Below are 20864 nucleotides of genomic sequence, written 5' to 3'. Positions count from 1 at the left end.
GAAAAGGCTTTGGACCCCTTCACTCTTAAAACACCATTCATTTTCATGGTACGGCAGTTATATGTTGGGTAAAGAGCATTTACATTTCCTTTTTTAGACAACATATTTAAATAGTCATCCCAGCACCAGTTAGTTGATAAGCTCTTTTAACTAATCCAAAGAGCTTTGTGTAACTGATTAAAAAAGAATGGTGCCAGTTTCCCCCACAGTTGAAGGTCATTGGTGGGATAATTAAGTTTTACTTTTTAAAAAGATTTAATATCTAATTTTTTTCTCCAAATTCTGTTATGAAAGTTGACTGATAAAGGGGTCTATTTTTAAAAAAAAATCTTGAATCTTTTTGATGTCATAAAATTATTTGGTCGTCGTTCAGTAAAACAAAAGGAAGACACTGCATTTTTAATTCTCTGTTGCACTGGTATAAGCAAAAATGATATGCTGGATTGTAAAACACTGGACAGTATTCTGATGATGAGTTATATTTCCAAGGACATTCCTATAAACATATTGTTAAAGTAGTTTTCACTTCCTGCTGTGTTCTCGAACTCAGTATTCAGAGGACAGAAGTTCCTGCTGTTGTGTGCGGGGGATGGGAATGGAGTCCAAATGGGATATCTATAGTTAAAAATTAAAACTAACTCCTGATATTTTATATAATAATTTCCTCCATCCTGCTCTTCCCCTTCCCACCTTCCAAACAAGCTCTTGAGATATTACTGTAGTTAAAAATCTGCATTGGAATGACTTACAACCCCAACATTTATAGCAACTCAGCGTCAGACTTCCAGTATCTAGGCAGCTGAATAATATTGACAGTACTTGTTAAGTATGAATTGCAATACCTTTATAGTTTTAGGGCCTGCTCTCTGAAGGGCAGCAGCAGTCTCAACTCCCACTAAAGTTAATAGCAGTGGATGGCTCTCCACACCTTGCTGAAGGTGTTGGCACTCTGGATTCAATAGACATGTTTGTCACAATCTGAGACTTCATTCTCTTATTCCTGCCACCGTACCTAGTCACCAGACTTTCACTAAGAGCCAGATTTTTAAAGGTATTTACGGGTGGGCGATGTGGATGAATGTCCAGGGTGGCATGGTCAGGGGGCACTGTGGTCAACCCCTAGACTCACACAGCCAGCCCAAAGATCCTTTAACCCCCAAGCGCTGGACCCAGAGACAGGGAGGCTCCTACCATGCGCTGGGCTCCAGCTGCTAGTCCCAGCCGGGCTGGGGAGGGATGGGACTTTCTCTTCCCCTGCATGAGCCTCTCCTGGGGTCAGGTCAGACCCATGTCTGCAGGAAGCTCTGCAGCTGCTGGCTGGGAGCCCCGCTCTGAAGGCAACGCCCTGCCAACAGCAGTGCAGAAGTAAGGGTGGCCATACTGCGACCCCCTCCCCACAGCCTCCTTTTGAGTCAGGACCCCCATGATTACAACACAGTAAAATTTCAAATTTAAATATCTGAAGCCGTGAAATTTAAGATTTTTAAAATCCTATGACCATGAAATTTACCAAAATGGACTGTGAATTTGGTAGGGCCGTAAATAAAACAGTGTTTGGTGTTCTTTTTAGAGAAGAGTAAATCAAAATAAATGTATCAGAGGGGTAGCTGTGTTAGTCTGAATCTGTAAAAAGCAACAGAGGGTCCTGTGGCACCTTTAAGACTAACAGAAGTATTGGAGTATTGCAAGGCTTGCGTCTGATGAAGTGGGCATTCACCCACGAAAGCTTATGCTGCAATACTTCTGTTAGTCTTAAAGGTGCCACAGGACCCTCTGTTGCTTTTTTCAAAATAAATGAAAGCTACACCATATAAAATGTAGCTTGGTCTGCATCTGCAGCTTGTCTTGCCTGGGTACACTAGTTCTGAATCTTGTGGTTACAGCAAGTTAAATAATTATTTACTTCGATCCTAGACCTCACATGTTTGCCATTCCATCACAGTCTTTCCTCTCTTTCCTCTTGTTAATATCAGAGTATCTCAGAAGTCCATCGGAGTCCCTGACCTTCATCCTCATTTACTCCTGACAGTCTTTAAAAGGTGTGATGCCCCCTTCCTAACCTTTTCAGCTATGTCTAGACTTGAGTTTGTGGTTGTGTTTTAACTTGAGTTATTTGATTGCCTATTAACTAGTTAACTAATATGATTGTCCACAAACTTTTGTACTGGGAAACAAAGGTCTGTTGTTTACCCTAGGCTGAGCCACAAATGTTTATGAAGTGTGCAGACTAGCATTTACAGTTGTTAATTAATTCAAGTTAATAACTGGCAATCAATTAGTTAAGTTACTTGAAATCAATGGGAGTTAAGTGCCTAGTCACTCTTGAAAATCACACTAGGTGCCAACCTATATCCGTTCATAGAATATCAGGGTTGGAAGGGACCTCAGGAGGTCATCTAGTCCAACTCCTGCTCAAAGCAGGACCAATCCCCAGAAAGATTTTTTACACCAGTTCCTGAAATGGCCCCCTCAACCACTGAGCTAGCTAGCTCTCCCCCCTCTTTAGGCACTCAAAAATACAGGCACATTTAAAAATCTGCCCTGAAATGGTTACCCTCTAGGGCTTACCCTGGCCAGCTGATGCATGTTAAAACCTTAACAACACTAGGAATTTAACATGTTATAAAAAACCTTTCTAGTGAACACACCTTTCTAGTGAACTCAAGGTCTTGGTTATGAAATACTAACTTATTGGCAGTCTATCACATATTAACATAGTGACAGTGGTGTTTATTCAAATCTACCATCTGGGAAGGAAATTTATCCCTGTGTTTTTTCTGGCACAGTGCTCATTCTATAAAATATTTGTATACAAAGATACCTTTCTTTAGACAATCAGTTATTTCTGACTACTTAAAAGGACCTCTTTGTATCATTTTTTTTATTCAACTTAGTTAGAATTTTTTTTTTTGAATATCTATAGTACTATCCCCCGGCGGCCGTTAGTTGTCTTATCTAGTTTAGTGTATGAGAAGTGTATTGCACTTATTGAAGCCCCAGATCAGAGTCCCTTTCCTGTTGGTGATATGGAACCTAGTGTACAACCCCACCCTGAATTCCTACATGCTGTTCTTTCCAGACATCCTGTTATCGTACAAAAAAAAAAATACACATGACATGGTTACAATTCTGTGAGTCTTAGTTTAATGTTGTGTTATAGGAATGCATTGTCTTCCATGGCAATGCCAACCTGACGGTCAGACTCTTAAAATTACCGGTACTATAGCTGTTCTTCTACAATAGTCTTCATGCTTTTGGCTGTAGCACTGGCTTGCATTAGTTGGGGGCCAGCCTACACTTTTTTTTTTTTTAATTTATTTTGAGCTGCTCCACAACAGTCTGTTTCTTCTCTTTCTTCAGACTTCTTTTTTTATTTTGTGTGTGTGCTTGTATGTAGTTCTAATTCCGTGGGGACACTGCAGAATAAAGGACTGATCCTGTAAACTGTTACGCCTGGCTAGATAATGTATACCAGTATATCTAGTCTGATTGGAGGTGTGATTTTTTTTTTTTTAGTGATATAGTTATACCAATATAACCCCTGGTGTGAAGGCAGTTATACTGTAGTAAAGGTGCCTTTTGCTTTCTGAACCAGGATAAAGCTATTCTGATATCAGCACTTTAATACTGGTATATCCATGCATGGGGAGGTGGGATTTAACTGTACTGGTATAGTTAAAGTAGCAAAACTTTATAGTGTAGACATGACCTTACTCACCTGAATAGTCCTTGCTGACATAAGGTAAACCACAGCCTGGAACAAAGTTTGGACAGTGTTTAGACTAGACTTTGCAAAGTTGCTTACTACCTTGAGTTAATTGCTAATCAACTGGTAAAAACCTTTAAAGACAATCATCCTTCCAAGGGCTTGTCTACGCAGAAAAGTTGTACTACTTTATCTCTACTGGTATAATTAAACCAGTGTTGCCCACTCTTGTGATTTTATTGCTAATTTCACGATATCTGGTATTTTTCTTAAAGCCTCCACTCCTGGAATCAAGAGATTGCATGAGAATCTCTGTTTTCATTTTAAAAAAAGTAAGTTTCTAGCTCTCATGTTTGTGGAGAAGAACTTGAAAATACCAAGCAAGTGTACCCTAATGGCTCAGAAACCAGAAATCAAATAAAAAAATCCAAAAGTTATTTTAAAAAATCTCATGATTTTGGGGTGTCTGGCTTATGATTTTTGAACACTTGTGGTTGGCAATACTGTTAAAGCGGTACAGTCCTCCTAGAAGGGTTGCAGTTACATCAATATAAATACGCTTCTACAAAAATAGCTTATTCCCATATGGGAACGGGAATAAGCTACATCAGCATAACTGTGTTCACGTTAGGGTTGTACAGTAACTCCTCACTTAACGTTGTAGTTATTTTCCTGAAAAATGCATCTTTAAGCGAAACGATGTTAAGCGAATCCAATTTCCCCATAAGAATTAATGTAAATGGGGGAGGGTTAGGTTCCAGGGAAATTTTTTTCATCAGACAAAAGACTATATATATACACACACAGTATAAGTTTTAAACAAACAATTTAATACTGTACACAGCAACGATGATTGTGAAGCTTGGTTGAGGTGGTGAAGTCAGAGAGTGGAAGAGGGTGGGATATTTCCCAGGGAATGCCTAACTGCTAAATGATGAACTAGCACTTGTCTGAGCCCTCAAGGGTTAACACATTGTTAATGTAGCCTCACACTCTACAAGGCAGCACAAATGGAGGGAGGGGAAACAGCATGGCAGACAGAGACACACTCCCTGTGTGTGAGAGATGCACATTGCCCCTTTAAGTACGTTGACCCCACTCTAAGTACATTGCCTTTTTAAGTAGATCAGCAAGTTCAGTAGCTGCTGCCAGCAAGCTCCCTCCGTCCTGAGCCCTGTCATGTCCCCCCCGCTCTATGGAGATGGGGTAAGCGGGGGGGCAGGAGCAGGGGGGAAGGGGACACCCTGACATTATCTCCCCTTTGCCCCCCGCCCCCGCAGAGCAAGCAGGAGGCTCCCGGGAGCAGCTCCAAGGCAGAGGGCAGGAACAGTACTGGGGGGAGGGACAGCTGAACTACCCAGCAATTGATAGCCTGCTGGGCGGCTGCCACACAGGGAACTTAGAGGAGCGGAGAGCTGATGGGGGGGCTGCCGGTCCACCCTGGTTCCAAGCCCCCACCAGCTAGCTCCAACGGCTGCTCTTCCTGCAAGCAGTGGACAAAGCTGCCAAACAACGTTATAAGGGAGCATTGCACAACTTTAAACGAGCACATTCTCTAATTGATCAGCAACGTAACAACAAAACAACGTTAACCGGGACGACTTTAAGTGAGGAGTTACTGTACTGGTATAACCATGTCAGTACAACATTGCCTCTGACCAACATAGTTATACCAGTAAAAACTGTGTGGACTAGACCTAAAACCACAAAAGGCAAAAAGAAAGCGTGACCTGTCAATTTGAGAACCATTTTTTAGCTGTTTTTCACTCATCATCATAAGAGATAGCTAATTATGACAGAGGGTCTATAACTCTTAGCTCATGAGAAGAGGGGAAAAAAATGCTCGAGGGGTTTATCAAGAGATCTGGCCGAAATTGGGTGCAGTCAGCCACGGTGGTCAATGAAAGGCAGTGTCTGAGCTATTTCATTAAGCTGTAGAAGGGCAGCCATTAATCTTCATTAAGTGTTTTTTCTTCCTCAGAGGACAATCTCCTGGGAGGTGGAGACTGAAACTATCTACCAAAGCCTACTCTGTCTTTTTGTCTTTAGAACAGTGTTTGGGAAAACTGGGGATGGGAGTTAAGTGCGTCTGTGGGGAACAAAAGAGGGGTTATTGGTCTCTGGGCAGCCAGCAATACTGACAGGCTGACCATATTTGTCAGAGCGGATATTGGTTTTAAGGGATACAAGCTTATTCACTTTCCTTTTTTTATCAGTAGCTAAGCTGAAAATGTCTTATCTAGTTTAGTGTATGAGAAGTGTAAATCTAGTATGTTAAGCAAAAAAATTTTCCCCCAATTTTCTCTCTGTTTTAATAAATCTTGTTTTTATTAAGATTACTGTTGTGTGGGTAATTTCACATAGATGTCCTCAAAGAGGAGAGAGAAACCCATAGGGCTAAATTCACAAGGGGGGATTTAGGTATCTAAGGGCTTGTCTACGCTGTGACATTGTCAACAAAACTTTTGTCTTTCACGGGTACTTAAAAAAGCCCCCCTCCCCCCCCCCCACGTGAAAGACAAAAGTTTTGCCGACGCAAGTGGCAATGTGAACGCGGCTTTGTCGGCAGGAAGTATTTTGTCTGCAAAAGTGCCGACGAAATACCGACAACATTTACACACGCTGACTTTTAGCAACAAGGCTGCGTCAACACAGCCTTGTCACTAAAAGCTGCGTAGTGTAGACAAGCCCTAAGCCTAACATTTTGTTGCCTCTGGCATTTGCAGAACCACCACTGATCTGCCTATAGTCTTGAAGGTGTCTAAAATCCTTAATTTTCTATTGTTAAAGTCCCTGAGGCTCCTAAATTTTGGCTGGGCATGTACACAGCTGCCTAAGCACTGACGCTCTATGCCTAATTTGCACCTAAGCACCAGTGGGACTCACAGACTAGGCCTTCCACCACTTAGGTTGCCTTGAGGGCCCAATTTGTTAGGCATTGCTCAACAGATGCTGTCAGAGGAGGTGCACTCCTTTTACCAGTAATACAGAGGTTAGAGCACTCCCTCAGGATGTGGCAGACCTAGGTTCAAATCCCTGATCCACAGCTAGCAGAACAGGAACTTGAATCCAGGTCTACCACTTCCCAGCTGAGTGCCCTAACCACTGGGATATAAAATCATTCTTGCTCTCTCGCACATACTTAGGTACCTGACTTCCTTTGAGGGGTGGGGCTTAAGACTCTTAGATTTCCCCCCCCCCCCCAAGAATTAGGCAACCACAGACAATTCTGAAGTGGGTTTATTTACGGTACCGGGAAGACTGACAAGGAGCTTTAAAAATATGGTGCCATAGTGGCCAGTTATATACATTTTTGTATTAATTTATTTGCATTTATTTGTAGATACAGAGACAGACATTGCTATACGTTAAGAGAGAACCCTGAACAGAGATAAAAATAAGAACAGTACATACATATAGAGGTCATTTTAATTGCATTAAATGTTTATGACAACCTTGTGGGGGAAGGAGGCGGGGTGAGGTGGGAGGGTAGGGATGAGTGCTTACAGATATTTGGTGGGCTGTGAAGGGAGAGTTTGTTCTGTTCTAAGAGCTGAGTTACTGGGCGGGCATCGACCATATAAGCTTATTAACTGTTTACAGTTGTTAGTGTCCTTGCTACTGAATGCTACTGAAGCATTCCTGCTTGTTCTGTGGTTTTTGTTTTAGCTGTTAGCTAAATTTTAACTTTTGCCTAACAAGACAAACTTCCCTCCTAAGCATTTCCTGAGGATAGTTTAGGTGGCTCCTGGCTCAGTATGCTGGTTTTTGTGAATCCCTTTTTTAGTCTCCTAATTCTCCTTATGCATTGTATGGGGAGCCTGGTGCCTAATAAGAGGTTGTGCAATGCTGCTGGGCCTAAAAGTTAGGTGCTGCAATGTTCAGTCACCCCCTGTCCATAACTTCTAAAGAGAGGAGCTGAAGGGTAAAGAGTTTCTGGACCCTACACCTTCCCATTCAATCTCAGTTGAAGGGCATGGAGAAAGGTGGTGTGTCTCAGTAGCTCATATTACTTCAGTGGGAGAAAATGAAAAACTAAAGAAGAGATGAGAGTTAGCAGTGGTGTTGGCCACAGGGACTATGAAATGATGCACAGAAGGGAAACAAAGAGGATTAGAGATATGATCTGACTTGTTTATGATATAACTGAAAAAATAGGATTATTCAGCCTGGAAAGGAAAAGGGCAGGAGATGACTGCATTGAGATATTCAAAAATACAAAAGAATGATGAGAATGACTGAGTCTCCCTCCACCCCCACCTCATTAAACAAGAACAAGGAGTCACTTGATAGAATGGCCTGTAACTTTAGAACAGATACAAATATTTCTTCAACCAGCATGCACTCAGCTGGTGGAATTCTCTGCTAGTGGAGGTCATTCAGTCAAATACAGTGGCTGGATATTTTTAAAGGGCTCAATACACTGCTCTACAGCCAAAATGCTTCTGAAATAACTGTAGTCAAACTTTACTAATTCTGGGTCACTGAGAACAAAAATGATGCTTAAAATTGTTGATTGGCTCTAGTTTTCAAGATATGCTATTGGGTCAGTATATACGACCCTTGACTTGGGAATGGCGGAGGATAAGTGAGTTATAAAGGGAGGGGATCTCAATTTAAACCAGAAATGACTAAAATACATCTTTGACTGGATCTATGAATAAATCTATGACTGGGTTTGGACAGTACTTGCTTTTTAGGCAAAACAATGAATGATGCAATCTGAAGCTGGTATTGCGTCATACGTGATATGAATTGCATCATGTTATTCCTAGAAGTCATGGATGATGCAATCATAACGAAGCTTACATCACTCTGCTGAACAAATTTCCCTATATCAGCTCTAGAAATCATACAGTGTCGTGCTCTCTTATTTGTCAGTGTTTGATTTTTGCAAAGGGACACATTTCTGTTTAGCCAAAGTGAGCAGAGATGCCTCGTACTTGTGTGAACAGTGCAGATAACTTCTGCTATGTTTGTGGTGAAGTGACTTTTGCATCACAAAAGCGCAGTATAACCACTATGGTTAAGAAAGCCTATCACCTTTATTTTGGCTGCAAAATTGGAGATCAGGACAAGAGGTGGGCCCCACACACATGCTGCAACACTTGTGCAACAAATCTTCGCCAGTGGTTGAACGGGAAAAGGAAATCTATGCCTTTTGCAGTGCCAATGATTTGGAGAGAGCCAACAGATCATACCAGCAATTGTTACTTCTGCATGGTGCCTCCAGTTGGGAAAGGTGTGTCAAAGAAGAAAAAGTGGACTGTGCATTATCCAAACATTCCATCAGCTATATGCTCAGTACCCCACGGAGAAGGACTGCCGGTTCCTGATGCACCAGTATCATTCTCACTTGAGTCAGACGAGGAAGAGGATGAAACTTCTGGTCCTGAACCATCAATGTCACAGGACCCACATTTTCTCCCATTCTCCTCCTCTGAACCACACCTCATAACACAAGGTGAACTGAATGACCTTGTCAGGGATTTGGAATTACCCAAGAGTAAGGCAGAGCTGTTGGGCTCCAGACTACAGCAGTGGAATCTCCTGGCAGATGATGTTAGGGTTTCCATGTTCCGTGACCGTCAAAAGGATCTTGTCCCATTCTTCTTCATGGAAGGTGATCTTGTAGCCTGCAACAACATCGATGGTGTGATGGCAGCCCTCAACATCGTTCACAATCCAGATGAGTGGAGACTGTTCATTGATTCATCGAAGACGAGTCTTAAAGCTGTTTTACTGTTTAATGGCAATGTTTTGCCATCAATTCCAGTTGGTCATGCAGTCCATATGAAGGAAACCTATGACAACATGAAACAACTTTTGAGGTGCATAAACTATGACCAACCTCAGTGGCAGCTTTGTGACGATTTGAAGGTTGTTGCTCTCTTGCTTGGTCTGCAGACTGGATACACAAAGTACTGCTGTTTTCTCTGCGAATGGGATAGTCGTGCAAGAGATTCCCACTACATCAAGAAAGATTGGCCACTCCGACAGTCATTGGAGCCTGGGAGGAAAAGTGTTCAGCATCCACCACTTGTTGAATCAAGGAAGATTTTGTTACCACCCTTACACATCAAGCTGGGTCTGATGAAGAACTTTGTCAAGGCCATTGACAAAACACAAGCAGCTTTCAAGTACCTCCGTGGAAAATTTCCAAGGTTAAGTGAAGCTAAGATAAAGGAAGGTATCTTTGTTGGTCCTCAGATTCGTGAACTTCTTCGAGATGATGCATTTGACCATGCACTGCGTGGCAAGGAAAAGACGGCATGGAAAGCCTTCCAGTTAGTGGCAATCAATTTTCTCGGAAACAACAAGGCAGACAACTACAGGTTGTTGGTGGAAAACCTCCTCAAGGCATACAAAAGCCTTGGTTGCAACATGTCACTAAAGATACATTTTTTGCACTCTCATCTAGATTTTTTTCCACCGAACGGCGGAGCAGTGAGCGACGAGCACGGCGAGTGATTTCACCAGGACATTGCAACAATGGAGAAACGCTATCAGGGCAAATGGAGCCCATCAATGCTTGCAGACTATTGCTGGACAGTGACGAGAGATGCTCCATTTAATGAATACAAGAGACAAGCCAAGAAGCGCCGAGTAGACACTGAATAGGACTAAACTATGTACATAATAGTTTTTTGCCTTTTTTTTCATAATAAATTTTATTTATATAACCCTTTTGCTGATTTTTAAAGTGTTACATAAACAGGACAGGTGAAATATTATCATGTAAAGCAACCATAAACACATGAAAAGACCTAGGTTTACAATTTATGATTAAAACTCTACTATCTACACAATATACATAGACATAACATGTAAAAACTTAAATATCTTAGAAACAGTAGCCAATCAGTTGTTTTAATTGTCATATTTGAATTCAGCACATCAAAATACATAATAAATAGCACATTTTATCTCTGAAGCAGACGACTTCTCAAAAATTGTAGACCAGTGTAATTTAATGACCTAGAATTGCACCTAGGCATGGTAAGAATAGGGTAATCAAATCTCATTATTTAGAAAATAAGCTGGTTTATATCACATCTGGAAGGAATCCTGAGCACACCCACATCTCCTGCAAGCTTTGTGCAATTAGTGATGTTCATTATTGGGTAGGTGTTGGTGTGATGTCTTCTTCAGATACCTTCTACTGCCAGGGTTAGGGATGCTGGATTTTGTGTTCCATTATGTCAAATCTACTGCTTCTGCATTATGTTGATCTTCAGCTTTTCAAGTCTTTTGGTGGTGATACTGGCATTGGTCAGGAAGAAGAGAACTCATGGTTTCCCTTGTGAACATGAGTTCTAGATGGTGCCTTAGTTTAACTGGACTTGCCTTGATAGACAGTTTCTTCTGAAATATGTAAGGAAGTGTATTTTATTTCTATATCTTGAGCTGGCTTTAAAAGCCTTTTATTTCAGTTAGATCTTTCATTTCAGGTATGATAGGTGAAATATTTACACAAACAATTGCATTACACATAACTAAGGCTACGATTTGGTGATGGAGGTTGCGGAAGTCACAGGGCAGCGGGAAGCGGCGCAGGACGAGGGATGTGTTGGCCGCCGCTTCCCGCTGCCCCCATTGGCCTGGAGTGGTGAACCGCGGCCAGTGGGAGCTGCGATCAGCTGAACCTGCGGACGCGGCAGGTAAACAAACCGGCCCGGCCCGCCAGGGGACTTACCCTGGCGGGCCGTGTGCCAAAGGTTTCCAATCCCTGCCCATGTGGTCTGCATGTTTTATATCAATTGGCAAGGAGGAGGGAACTCCCCTTCCCTCTGTGCTGAAGCAATAATGTTCTGGAACTGGTGCATAAAAAATTACACTGCTGAAGTTCTTATGTATGTCCCGGGAAGGCAAAATGTCACAGCTGATGCTCTCAGGAGATGTCTTTCCCTGTACTACTAAAGGGATTTGGACTTCCAGATTCTTGTTGGCATATTTCAAACTAGAGGATTTCCATAAATGGACCTCTCTGCCACAGCTACAAACAAAAAATGCCATTGTCTATTCAAGGAGGGTTTTTTTTTTTTTGTGGGATGCCCTTCTTCCTTGGCTGAAGAAGCTGTTTTACACATTTCCCCTGATGCCTCTGATCTTCACAGCGGTGAACAAAATCAGACATGGTAAGGCCAGAGTTATCCTAATAGCGCCATCGTGGTCAAAGCAGGCATGGTTTCCTTACTTGTTTCACTTAGCTCTTTGTCCAGCGATCAACTGCTGCATCCCAATCTGAGAATTCTCTGCCTCAAGGTGTGATTCCTCCATGGTTCATGGGATTAGAGTCTGCTTGTTCTGCAGAGGCACAACAGATGTTACTAAATAGTAGGCAAACTTCTACCTCAAAAGTGGAGAAGATTTAGTCACTGGGGCAAACTCCAGAAAGTTGTTTCTGAATCTGCCTCGCTGCAGCTTCTTCTGCATTACATGCTGCAACTAAAGAAAACAGGACTGTCAGTTAGTTCTTTTAAGGTGCATTTGGCTGCCATAATAGCTTTCCATACTACAATTGAGGGATTCTTGCTGTTTTCTCTCCCTACAGCTATGAGTTGTGAGTGTGCTCATGAAAATTCTGATAAATCTTTTCCCACAGTTAAAGTCCCCATGTTGATTGGGAACCTTAATTTAGTTCTTAAAAGTCTCATTAAACCTCCTTTAGAACCGATGGTGACCTGCTCCTTACTGAATTTGGAAAACAGCCTTCTTAGTGACTTAGTGAAAGAAATTGGGGCCTTAGTGGCAGACCCTCGTTTCTACAAGGACAAGGTTTCCTTACAGCCCGGCCCAAAGTTCCTTCCTAAACTTTTTCTGAGTTTCATTTGACTCAGATATTTACTTACCATTTTTCTTTCCCAAACATAATTGTAGTCTGCTTTCCCTACTCTAGATGTTAGGAAGGAGTTGGCCTTCTACCTAGATAGACTAATTTTGGAAATCTCCTAGACCAGTAGTTCTCAACCTTTTGGGGCTCAGGATCCATTTGTAAATGTTTATGGCCTGTTGCAACCCAGTAAATAGTTTGTGCGTGAAGGCCTGGAGGTGGTTTTGGTCGGGTCCTGCCTGGAACTCACCCCACAGTGGCAGCTGCTGCAACTCCTGTGCTTGGCTGGGCTTGGCTTTCAGCATTGCAACCTCCATGGTTGCAGCACCGCTCAGGTTTGGCCTCGCCTCCCGACTGGACCAAATTTGTGTGAGTGGAGTTGTTACCTGGCTCATGGGGTTGCAGTGCCACTCACTCAGATTTGGCCTACCCAGACTCCCGTCATCATGACGGCTGGGCCAAACCTGAGTGGTGCTGGGATCCCAGAGGTTACAGTGCCTAGAGCAGGGAGGCAAGCCCAGTCAGACCTGTGGGATAGGAGCCACAGGAGCTGCTACTCGACCCTTTGAAACATTCTAGTGACCCAATTTTGGGGCCTGACTGACAGGTTGAGAAACCCTGTCCTAGACTATTCATTTCATTTGCAGATTGATCTAAAGGTTCTGCTGTTTCTACTCAAAGACTATCAAAATGGATTCCTGGATGTGTTATTGCTTTACAGTGCTGCCTGCATTTCACCTCCTTCTGGAGGGTCAGCTCACTCTACAAGGTCACAGTCTACATTTATAGCTCTAATTAAGAATGTCCCATCTCTGAAATCTATAGAGCTGCTACATGGTTCTCAATACATACTTTCTCCCGACACTACGCGCTAGTTGATGCCTCTAGATCCTATATGGCAGTTGGCAATGCAATTCTTCAGTTCTCAGTTCTGGATTTGATTCTGAAGCTCCCTCCTCCCTTTGGGGATACTGCTCGGGAGTCACCTCAACTGGAGCACCCATAAGGACACTACTCGAAGAAGAAAGAGAGTTTACTCACCTTGTGCATTAACTGTAGTTCTTAGAGATGTGCTCCACTACCGACCCTCCTTCCCTTCTGTTTCGGAGTTTCCTTCTGAGACTTGGCGGTGCAGAAGGAACTGAGGGCAGTTTGCCTGTGCAAACTGATACAGCCTTGGTACAGGGTACAGGGCACAGGCCGAACGAGCACTGCTAATGAAAATCTCTGATCGAAGATGCAGGGGGCACATCTCAAAGAACTACAGTTACTGCTCAGTGTGAAGTAATTTCTATTTGAGCCTAAAGATCAAAAACCTGTCTGGATTTATTAGGGAAGAGTAACAGGTTTTGGCAGGTAGAGTAACTTATTTTTGCTAAATAAATTACAGGACAGGACAAAGAAGGCTTCCAAGGCTGTGGGTTTGATTTATGATATCAGATTAATTCTAGAGGTTTTAAACTACATTCCCCTCACCCTCTCCAGTGAGGAGTCCTTGAATGGCATAGACTGGAGCATTGTATATAAACAGAACAACTCCTTGTGGACTGCTCACTCAGTCATGTAATATAGTTACAGATCTAGTTTCTTTTGGCAGGAAGGTTGTACAAGCTGTGATCTCAGCATTTTTTTCTTGTTTACTTTTCCTTCTATTTTGCACGGTTTGTATGTGTTCCATAAAATACAAGGCCAAATGGATGGAACTCTTATGAATAAAAGGGGATGTTTCTTTTAAATTGTTAAATGTATGGCATCAGTTTTAAGGGTTTTCTTGTATTGCCATTCTTAAACTGTCTTGGAGTTAGTCTCAGGGGGTGCTTTATATAAATCAGACTTGAGTCACCAAATAGATTTCATGAGCTGTCTCCAGAGGAAGTGGAGAAGGTGAAATTACAGTTCCAGTAGTGATGCAAATAGCTAGTATGAAGCCTTCAAAGTGCACAAATTAATGGGTAAAAGAATTATCCACTATTGGCCTCAGGTAGAATTTTCAGACATGCCTATAAATGAGTTAGGAGACTAAGTTCCATTGACTTTCAATGAGACCTAGGCTCTTAACTCAGGGAGCTTTGAAAATTTTATCCCTTACCTCTTGACCAAATAGAAGCTACCACCAATAAAGTACCAATGAAAATGCTTCATAATTTAGATTTGTGCAGTTTCATTTTTGCTGTTGGCCAAGAAAGGGGATTGGTGTTGTTCCTTAGATTTAATTAAAACGAATTTCAAACACAAACAATTAAGAAAATATAGTTGAAAAAATATGCAGCATTCAAGTTGAGAATTTGAACATCAGACCATTCACAGGTTATCCCTAATTCAGCCATTTTACATATACTTTGAATATGTTAGATATAATCCTTTATACTGCAGAGTGAATTAACCTTGCTATGTGTAATCTAACTTGGAATTTTCTGACTCACATGTGGGTAAATTCTTGACTGCAATTGTGCATTACAAGATTTTTGTGTTTAAATTTCCCTGTATGCTTTTAATTGAAAAATATACACAATATTGCTTCTGTTTAAAAGAATGGTAAAATTATTTCAACATCATTCAGCAAATAGTGCTCCTGCATTTTCTTGACTTCCGACTACTTTAAACAGGTGGAACAAGTTAGGTTTCTTCAGTTTTTCCAGAGGTGTTCAGGTTTTGGCTGAGAACAAGCATGAGAACTTCCAGCCCTAACGTATTGAAGTATTTAGGGGTTTGGAAAGTTACAAGTCACTGAAAGTAGGACTGTGTGAGCCATAACTATGGCCCTGATCCTGCACCACTGAAGTAAAATATAGTTCTGCTATTTATTTCAGTGGCAGCAGAATGAGGGTTTAACTGAATATGTAAGTTCTAGTAAATTTAAATAAAAATTAGAAAAACTTGAATATGAAAACTGTTCAAGTGCACAAAGATAAAGAGTGGGATTAACTTTTACCTTGATCCTGCAGTATGCATAGACCCTACTCTAGGTGCAGGGCGCCACCTGCAATGGAGTTTTTAATTTGTAAGAAATCCATTCCGACAGAAATTAAACCAGGATTCTCTACATCAGAATGGCTATTTAGTGAGCTTATAAGAAAGAAAAAACATGTCCTTACAGTCAGTAGTGGCAGTAGTAGTGTGTGTGTGTATATTTATATGTACAATTATAGTAAACCTACATGGTGGTAAAGTCTGCATGGTTCCTGGCCCCTACTCATTCTTCTTCCTTTTTAGATCCCCACAGTTCAGAGTTCCCCTGGAGCTCCTAAACCTTGGGTCTGGCTTCTTTTACAGAACTGTTGAGCTCCTAACCTCAATAGGGTTTCTGCTACAATCTCAGCCTTCAGATAGGGATTTCAAATGCAATGTCCATCTCAGCCTCAAATACATCATTGCTACTGCATTAGAACAAAATATAAAATTAATTGTAGCAACATTGTATAGTTAGAAAGAGGTATATTGAGTTTTTGGGGGATGATGTTTACAAAGCCCTCCACTGTCATGTTTTCAGGAAATAATATCAGCTTATCTCTGAGTATTATTTCTTGTTCTTTAGTAACTTAACATGCTGTTTTTGTAACACATCACTTTAGAAGAAAATGTGCTTATTCCAGTAGTTACACCATGCCTTTATTTAAAAACAAGCAATCCTGCCCCAATTAAAAAAAAATCCAACAAACATGCACCTTGTGAGAGACACTAATCAGAACTTTTTAGAGGTGGACAGGAAGAGAAAGCAAAGCTGTCTTTTTAAAGGAAATTTGTATATTGCACAATTTCCTGTCTCTAGCTATAAGGAAATGTTGCTACACAAACAATTAAATGGAAAGATTAGAAAATCACACTTACGGTGTGTGCCTCCTACTATGCTCTTGCCTTTGAAAACCCGATTTTTAGCCTTCCCAGCATCCTCTGGGGCAAATCACCGCTTCCTACTCCGAACTGGCTGGCTAACTTCTGTCAGCCACATTTTTTCCCCGGCATCTTTTACTTTTAGGGTCTAATTCTACCTTCTGTTATTATTAATTATTATTATTATTTTATTTGATTATAGGTGGAGCTGGTAGCACCACAAATTATTAAAATTGGCTAATGCTTTCCATCATAAGACCCTCTTTTCAGTTGTGTAACTCCCCCCCCCATCTCCTTCCTCTTTGGGTTACTCGGGAGCAGGCAGCATTCAGCTGTGTGCTTGGGTGCCTGATGTTGGCAGTAAAGGAGATCCTGAGTATCCCAGTGGTGATGTTGGATAGGTGCGAATCCTCTCTCCACCTCTCTGCCGCAGTCCTTTTACTTGTACAGTAAAGAGATTAAAATTGGCAGTGCCTCCACCTGGCTGGGCCCTGTACACACTCACTGGCATGCCTTTGGGAGCCTCTAGGAATAAACCTGAGCTAATCTGTGCAATGAGTCTAACTCAAAAACACCAATTATAAACAATATACACTTAGATTAGAGTTAACGTGCCTTTACTTAACAATTTAAGTAAACATAGTATAACAGACTGAGATTGAATGCCACTACTAATTTAGATCAGCAAGGGGCAGTTTGATAAATCATAGAACCATAGAACTTGGAAGGGACCTCGAGAGGTCATCTAGTCTAGTTCCCTGCACTCATGGCAGGACTAAGTATTATCTAGACCATCCCTGGCAGGTATTTGTCAAAGTTGCTCTTAAAAATCTCCAGTGATGTAGATTCCACAACCTCCCTAGGCAATTTATTCCAGTGCTTAATCACCCTGACAGGAAGTTTTTTCTAATGTCCAACCTAAACTGCTCTTGTTACAATTTAAGCCCATTGTTTCTAGTCCTCACAGGTTAATGAGAAAATTTTTTCTCCCTCCTCCTTGTAACAACCTTTTATGTACTTGAAAACTGTTATCACGTCCTCTCTCAGTCTTCTCTTCTCCAGACTAAACAAACACTTTTTTTCAATCTTCCCTCATAGGTCATGTTTTCTAGACCTTTAATTATTTTTGTTGCTCTTCCCTGGACTTTCTCCAAGTTGTCCACATTTTTCCTGAAATGTGGCACCCAGAACTGGACACAATACTCCAGTTGAGGCCCAAATCAATTAACAAATGCAGTTTACAGTAGTAAATGAAACTTATATAACTTGCATTTACACTGTCACCATTTATCCCACTCCTGAGTGTACACTCCTCTGGATTTCAGAGTTATAAACACTTGCATGGGTGTGCTTGAAGATCTTGAAGCCGGGGACAGCAGTCTTTTGGTCCAGTGAATCAGTCCAGCCAAGGTAACAAAGGGCAGAACATTTCTAATTTGGGATCATTCCAAGCTGCACACCCGCTCTGAAGATTAGAGTTGTTTTAACCAGATGTCAGCAACTCTGGGTTCTGGTTAGATGACAAGACTACTCCACCTCTTTGCAGACTCAGACAACCCTTTGAAGTCTCTTTGCTGTCCCCCTTCCTTTTGCAAACACTTTCCCAAACAGCAAAGGCAGTGGTTACTCACACTGCCTGCACTGCAGGCCTTCCTCAGTCAGTTCTGAGCAGAGCAATTGCCCTGACTCCAGTGATGCCCATCAACAGCCTCTGAGGCTCCTGCTTAATCCAAGCCCCAGCAGACTCTCATTAGCAGCTTCTGGCTTCCTTGTAGCAGCTCTTGGTATGGGCAGAGCTCCACAAAAGCAGTCTCAGCTCCTCTCCCTGAACTCCCCAGCAAAGGAAGTTTCTCTCTCTGTTCCCCAAGGCATCATGGGCATTGTAGTCTCGAAGGCTGGATTGCAGCGCTCAGGATCTTCCCAACTGGAACACTCCCAATTAAGTTCTAAGACTCCTCTAGTAAAGGGTGCCTACAGTTACTAATGTCTTTGCCAAATTTTAACCATTCAGATTGAGGGAGGTGGGGCGTGTGTGTGTGAGAGATTTGTTAATCAGGCTTGACTGTATTAAATAGGTGAAAAGTACAAAGTTCAGAATTCAATGATTTACAGGCCTCTAATATTAAATGTATAAGTGGAATACAAAACAGGAGGCACACAAAACTGAAAAAAAATATCTAAGAGGAAAGAAAATGCATCTTTAACTGCCAAAGCATTTTTTGTCCTCTTATGGCATTATCTCTGTCCCTAGCTAGATGGTCCGCTGGCTATAAGCTAAATGTAGATTCACTGGATTTTAGCTCTTCTGTTGCTTCCACATCTATTGCTGAACATGCATTTTGCAGCTGGGCTCTCAGTAGCAAATGAACAATTAGGCCTGTCTACTCTAGCCATTCGAGTTTCCCATGAGAGCAGTTCCACTGGAGGTTGCAATGGTGGGAACACTAAGACAGAACTCTCATTGCTGCCATTGTTTTAACAACCATGTCATTTAGACTTGCTCTGAGTTAAAATGCCTGTGATTGGAAACCCTAGTGAAGTCCACAATAGCACCCGCTAGATAAGCTGCACCAGTGGAAGCAACAGTCTAGTGCAGATACTGCTCTAGAAGCTTTGCCAAAAGGGGATTTGCTGCAGTTTAATGAAGAATTAAACCTACAATAACTTTAGATGGGAAATCTCATCTTTTAAAGGAGAATGGCAGACTGTTTTAAACAAACAAACAAAAAGCCATGTTGAATTATCTCCCACTCATTAACAGAATTGTGCATGTAAAAATTTAAAACATTACTTTAACCTTCCTTTCCTTTACTTGCCAAACCCTGAGTTCATTATCTGCACTTTTTCCTTTAGCAGATGACAGCACTAAAACGTGAGGGCCCAATCCTACTTCCAAGGAAGCAAAATTGGTGAAATTCCCAAATTTTCACACAGACTCTTCAGATCCCCAATTTCAGAGCAAGATTGAGTCATATTATAGGGCATAGAGGTGTTGATGCGATGGGATGTTAGCATCAAATGCTGTGAGGTGTGAGATCCTTAACTATCATTGAAATTATTAAACTTTCTTTTTAAAGGACAAGGACACTTTTCCATTCACATTTTATCTGTTTCAGATCATGCTCAAGAAATCAGAAAAAAGAGTTAAGTCTTATATTAACTGAAGCACTGAAGTGACAACTATGGAAGCACAAATAGAAAACAAGTAAAAATGAGTTGGGTATATTAAATCATTTTAAAATGAATCCCAATGTACAATAAATAAAAAGGGGATTTACACTTGGTAAAGGAACACCAGATACAGCAGTAGATATAATTAGAGGTGAAATCGTCTTAAATTTACACTTAATTGTGTTGAGTAATGGAATTGACTTAGCTGTGTGCAAAAATAAAAATAATGAGATTAAGAGAGTGGTCATATTAAAAAGTAAGTTGTAAGGGAGACTTGGAGAAACAAAGGCCAGCTTTCCAGAATCACAGTCTCTTTTATCAGGTTATGGAATAGCAAATCAGAACTACAAGTGAAATAGTAAAGTAAGAAGTTTTATACTGATCCAGGAATGAACATGTGTTGCCTGGCCACGTGCTGAGGATGCACATTCAGCGAATAGCAAGTTAAACCCACTCCTCCCTTTCCCCACTTTTTCTGCTGACCATCCTATGAAAGTGAAGAGGAACATGTAATGCTAGACTCCTGGACTGAAATGTTTCAGGTACAGCCTCTGAGGCTGAGTGAAATAGACTAGTATCTTCACACTCAACATCACACACTGCGACTAAGTAGTTCAATGTAGGAGCTCCAGTGATGCAAGTTATTGCATGCATTGTCACCCTGAACCAGAAGGAGACGAGAGACCAGATGCAGAAAGGAAAAAGACAGATTGGATAAGGGTGGAAAGACAACTTTAACCCTAGCATTTTTTCCCCCAAATAAGTTCCCTGACAAATATTATATGGGTGATCAAAATTTAGAGTCAACCACCGAAGTAGTTACCAGCTTCTCTAAGAACACCCAGAAAGCTCCATAAAATGCCAGCTTTCAAACCAATGCTTTGAGGGCACTGTTTCCACTGATGAAAATAATCTTGAAGACTGTATCCTGTATCAACAAAATATGCCTAAACAGAAAAGTTTGCAGTGTTGTTGTAGCCATATTGGTCCCTGGATATTAGAAATACAAGGTGGGTGAGGAAATATCAATTATTGGACCAACTTCTGTTGGTGAGAGATAAGTTTACAAAGTAAAAACTATTTCCTCATGCTAATTTTCCCCCTACTGTTACGCACATCTTCTTGTCAACTGTTTGAAATGGGCCATCCTGATTATCACTACAACGTTTTTTTTCTACTGCTGATAATAGCCCACCTTAATTGATTAGTCTTGTTAGAGTTGGTATGGCAACACCCATTTTTTCGTGTTCTCTGTGTGTATATATCTTCCTATTGTATTTTCCACTGCATGCATCCGATGAAGTGGGTTCTAGCCCACGAAAG

At 41.4% G+C, this 20864-nt stretch overlaps 1 protein-coding gene across 1 annotated transcript in view; it reads left to right on the top strand.

Annotated features, from left to right (window-relative positions):
- ZMYND11 (zinc finger MYND-type containing 11) overlaps window positions 1-20864 on the top strand; it is a 157671-nt gene that overhangs the window by 36800 nt on the left and 100007 nt on the right. The window contains exon 2 of the mRNA XM_065397685.1: window positions 19487-19585. The gene's annotated coding sequence lies outside the window, so the exon portion shown is untranslated. The remainder of the gene's footprint in view (window positions 1-19486; window positions 19586-20864) is intronic.

The sequence above is a fragment of the Emys orbicularis genome, chromosome 2, assembly GCF_028017835.1.
Source record: "Emys orbicularis isolate rEmyOrb1 chromosome 2, rEmyOrb1.hap1, whole genome shotgun sequence".
Classification (NCBI taxonomy): Eukaryota; Metazoa; Chordata; order Testudines; family Emydidae; genus Emys; species Emys orbicularis.
This window is presented reverse-complemented; position numbering and strand designations above follow the sequence as displayed.